Source organism: Brassica oleracea, chromosome C1 (genome assembly GCF_000695525.1).
Source record: "Brassica oleracea var. oleracea cultivar TO1000 chromosome C1, BOL, whole genome shotgun sequence".
Taxonomy (NCBI): Eukaryota; Viridiplantae; Streptophyta; class Magnoliopsida; order Brassicales; family Brassicaceae; genus Brassica; species Brassica oleracea.
In genome coordinates, this window is record NC_027748.1 from 38,254,427 (window position 1) to 38,259,846 (window position 5,420).

General features: G+C 35.0%; 1 pseudogene; it reads left to right on the plus strand.

The window, feature by feature from the left end:
- The first annotated feature begins 1,563 nt into the window (after positions 1-1,563).
- LOC106339502 lies at positions 1,564-4,936 on the plus strand (annotated as a pseudogene).
- The last annotated feature ends 484 nt before the right edge of the window (positions 4,937-5,420 follow it).

The window sequence follows — 5,420 nt, forward strand, 5'->3', positions numbered from 1 at the left end:
GGGGGACGTTCAAAATCTTATATACAATTCTCAAATTGGAAAATTATACAATAAAAGGTAAACAGAAAAAAGTACTCGGTCAAAGAAATATAAAAGAAAAAATAATATCATTGATGCAATTGTTGAAACCCTCTAAATAACTGGAAGGGCTTTGCGACTGGTATTTTTTTTTTTCTTTTTATGATATACCCAGAACTTTGAATATCTCAGAAACAAACTAAGTGTTTACATTAACTAAGGTAAGGTGGAGATTTGTTTGATAGTGCCTTAATCAATTTATTTTTGATTAATCTGGAGGTATTCCAGATGATAGAATGGTCTAGACACGCATGGGAGAAACGTACAAGGCGAAGTTCAGTTAAGAAGATACATGGGAGCTCGCACGCATTCATAATGCAGAGGTCGATTGGTATAAAGGGGTTTGGTTTCCTTATCACACCCCAAAATACTCGTTTACAGCTTGGGTTGCTATCAAGAATAAACTTCCCACTGGGGATAGAATGCTACTTTGGAGCGCAGGAAGTGCTGTCACTTGTACGCTATGTCCTGAGCCGAACTAATGATCTCTTTTATAAATGCATCTACTCGGAGGAAATATGGAAGAATCTAACTCATAAGGTGTTGGGTCCTCAGTTTACCAGTGAGTGGGATGAGATTATTGGCTGTCTCACAGATCAAAACAGAGGAAAGGTGCAACGTTTCTTTCTGGGATACGTTTTTCAGGTTTTTTTATTTGGGTCTGAAAGAAACAGAAGAAGACATGGGGAAAACTCGTACACCGCTGTCCTTGATCAAATTGATTGACAAACAGGTCAGGAACCGACTGTATAGGATGCAGCAGCTGGGGGCATTGTCGTATGTGAAGGCCATGGAAACGTGGTTCTCGTACCAATGAGCTTTCATGTGTAATCTTTATCTTTCAGCAAAAGCCATAAGATACAAGTAACACATGATGTAAAAGGTTTTTTTTTTGGTTTGAATTAATTTCTTGGTTCTACACTAATTTCCTAAGAAAAGGTACATCATATTGATAGATTCTTTTTTCAGGTATTCAAATGAAATTCAAAACATAGTTCCATCTTCGTAGCCACACGTATTTACTATCGTGAGATTGTTTCGAACACAGATCGTTAACTCACTAAAATTTGTCTACCATTAAGTCATCCATGCGTGGTTAACAAATCCAGTTTCCACTAGGCCACATCAACAATTGATGCCTTAGCCAAAGATGTTGCCCGGTGGTCAATTGATTAGGTAATCCTTTTTTGTTATGACTTGCATGTGTAGAGCAGGTGACTATATTTTGGACATGTTACGTGGTGGTGGTATCAACGAAACTTGTAGACGATATATGTACTTGAAAATTGTAAACTTGTGCATGTTATGCAAAAATATTAATAAATCAAGATCCCTTTATATTACTACAAAACTTCCTAAATTAATTCTAAAAGTTTGCATCTTTGATCATATCAGCCTCTCCATTTGATTCCGGTTCTATTTAAGCAGAACAGAGAAGTAAAACTAGACATTCTACCACAAAAACAGAGTACAGAGTTTCCATAAATGGAAGCATCAAAAATGCGTTTTGGTCTTAATACTCTCCCTAACGTTCATAGTGGCCCTCTCTGTCACAAGACCAACTTCTCTCTCATTCCTAGCCGGTTGATACAAAACAACACTCTTTCCTCCAAGAAACCCACAAAACACTTGATATGTGTAAAGACTGAGAGTAGTGGCGATCTTGAGAGTACTCGTCCATTGACGTACTTTTCTCCATATACTTGGGGGGATTACTTCCTCTCTGTTCCCGTCGATGACTCTGTAAGTTTATACCTGATCTGATTTGTTTCGTGATCAACAGACTTTCTTCAATTAAGTTATATTGTTCTCTTTGTATGAATTTGAGGCAGTTGAGCAAGAAATTGAATACGTGATGAAACCAAAGGTAAGAGACATCCTCATGTGTCCTCACAGTAGCGACAAGGAGAAGATTCCTATTGTCCATTTGCTTATCAGCCTTGCTATTGCTCATTATTTTGAGAGTGAAATTGAAGAAATTCTACACCATGCTTTCCAAAATCTGGACGACTTAATATCAGAAAAAGATGATCTGGAAACAATTGCAATCATGTTTAAAGTTTTCAGACTATATGGACACAAGATGTCTTGCGGTAAATTAATAATGTTTTTTAAGTTTGTTGAGCTTTTGACCTAAAAATAATTGGTGATAACCAAATTGGCTATTTTTTGTATATATTATTTAAGATCTTTTCCAAATATGATGGGAGACTTTATCTTAAATACGTCGAAATTGTGGTTATTTAAACATCAATCTTGGAATATTTGAGGATTAATGGGTAAGGTTGGGTTCGATCTATAAACTGGATAGTATGAATCGAGTTATGATACCACATACTCTTTTAAAATTGAGTCATTTAAAATATATATATACCGTACAAAGTACTAGTTGGATCAATTCATTAGTTTATTCCTTAACAAGTTTATATGAAATATATTCAAAATAACAATTTTGATGAAGAAGGCAATATAATATCAACGAGCAATTTTCTAAAATATACAAAATAATATATTTTATTCAAACAAAAATTATCATATATAAACCATTAAATCAAAATTTCAGATCATTTAAAATGAGACTTAATGTACGTTATAAATATACGTTGACAAAGATATTTTTAGATGTTTTCTGGAAATGATGTTTAAGGTTTATTACGAGAAATTTTCTTAAAAGATTTGCATTTTAAAAAAACAATAAAATTTAACTTAATATAAACACTATACAAGCGATCAGAAAAGAGAGGAAACAATATACCAACACCAATTAACATCATTTAGATTCAATAACACAACTAAAGTTCATAACTACGTTTACGATCTTTCAAATTACAGAAACAATATATTGACACATATTCAGTTAACATCAATTAGATCCAACTAAAGTTTTTAACCTGTGGACCAAAAAAAGTTCGCTTATTTTTTTCCGGTGTATCCAATTTTTTTTTAAAAAACTAAGACTGCCATAAACATATATTTGTTTTATTAAAATCTCTTAAAAAAATTATATATATATATATATATATATATATATTTCAAATCAATATGACCATCTTTAGGTGTAATAAAACCTAAAAGTATGCTTAAACTTTTAATATTTTGCATTTCAATTTTTAATTTATCAAACTAATACGAATAAATTACGCATGGCATGTACCATCAAAATCTAGTTTGGTGATAAGTGGATTGGTCATTTTTGTATATATTATTTAAGGTTCATTTCAATTTTTGATGCGAGACTTTCTTCCTAATAGTTTAAATGTTTCATCAGTTTTCCTTATTTATGACTCTATATACCGGTTTCTTATAGATGCGTTTGAGAGATTCAAAACTGAAGAGGGGAAATTTAAGCAAATTCTGGCGCATGATGTTAGAGGAATGCTACAGTTGTATGAATCAGCGCATCTGGGACTACCATCTGAAGATATAATGGACGAGGCATTGACTTTTACGCGGCACCACTTGGGGCTGTTGACTGGCCAAGAAACTAGCCCAAATCTCTTTGAGCAGATACAACGCACATTGTACAGAGCTCGATATCATAACATAGAGATAGTGGTTGCACAACAATACATCTCTTTTTACGGACAGTAGAAGGTCCACGACAAGATGCTCCTCAAATTTGCAAAACTCAACTTCAACTTCTGCCAAATGCACTACACCAAAGAGCTTAAGATAATGACCAAGTAATTAAGTTTTTCGTCTTTTAGGTGTGTTTATACTCTTATGATTCTGATCATCAGTCTACTTGATATGTAACTTAATCTATATGGCTGCAGATGGTGGAAAGAGATAGGCATGGCGCCTAAGCTATCTTACATAAGGGACCGAATTGTGGAGGTCTTTCTTTTTGCAGTAGGAATGTTTTTCGAGCCAAGGTATTCACTTGCAAAAATTCATGCCACTAAATTTTCAATGCTCGTGACTGCTCTGGATGATACATGTGATGCATATGCCACTCTTCGGGAAGTTATTAGTCTTCATGATGCTTTCCAGAGGTATTTATGTAGTCTTATCGACAAGCATGCACATCTACCAATATCTTATGCATCTATGATCCATATATATGTGTTTCATGTAACTAACAAAGAAATTAACTGGCCAGGTGGGATCTTGGGGCCATGGAAGAACTACCAAGCTATATGAGAATCCTCTACCAAAATATGTTAGAAACAGTTGAAGATATTGATCGAGAAATGAAAGCTCGAGGAAAGTTCGGTAGTCTGCAACCAACTATAGATGAGGTATAAGCAATCTATTTCAAGTAGTAGACGGAGTAGCTTGCAAATTGACTTAGTTAATCTGATTAACAATTATCCTTGCAGACTTAAGAGTCTGATGATATTGTATCTGGCGACATCAAAATGGGCACGCGCAGGTCATGTGCCAAGCTTTGAGGATTACATGGAGGTTGGGAGCTCCGCATCTGGACTGCATGACTTTGCAGCCTACGGATATATATCGATGGACGATTGTGATCAAAAGCAATTGAATGAGTGGTTCAACTCCACACCCAAAATATTTGAAGCTTTAATTTAAATATTGTGTTTCGTCTTAGAAATGACATTGTCACTTTTGAGGTAAATGTGTATAAAAATATATTACACATGGACCAAGTCTTACTACCAAATTTACAACTCCTTTTTATATAAAAATGAACAGAGGAGAGGTGGCGAATGGCGTCAACTGTTACATGAAGCAATATGGTGTCACCAAAGAAGCAGCGGTTGAGGTATTGAGGAAGATGGAACGCGAGAATTATAAGATAATGATGGAGGAATTTGTTTCTTCAAAAGCTGTGCCACGACAGATTCTGGTGCGAGCCGTCAACACTGCTCGTGTGATTGATTTCAAAAGATAAAAGACATTCTTACCTCGTTGTTCCTCCATCCAATTCCTCTTTCAAAACTTACGAAAGTTCGAGTGAATTTGGGAGATATATAATCATACTTTTCTGTATTTCCTCCCTTTGTTCTTTGTATTTGATGTGCATTGAGAACTACTCGTGCCCTCTCTCATACTTTTTTGGTTAATTTTCAAAACTGAATAAGAAACTAAGTTACCATTAACACACAGTTCACTTTAGTCTTTAAATTGAATGCTAGTATTCTAGCTGGCAATCTAAGACCCGCATTTGTGGGTGTTAAGAGAAATCCGACAAGGGAGAAAAGTCGGTAAACTCCTTGTTAGCTCCGTACATCTCAGTATGAAAAGTGTCTTGAGATAAGGGATTGTTACGTTTGATCTTTGTATCTCGATTGCGTTTGATTTACTTTCTAAGTAAAGAAAGAAACAAGTACGCTTTGTTTGCCCATTTCACGGATCAGTCCGCTACGTGGGGGGGG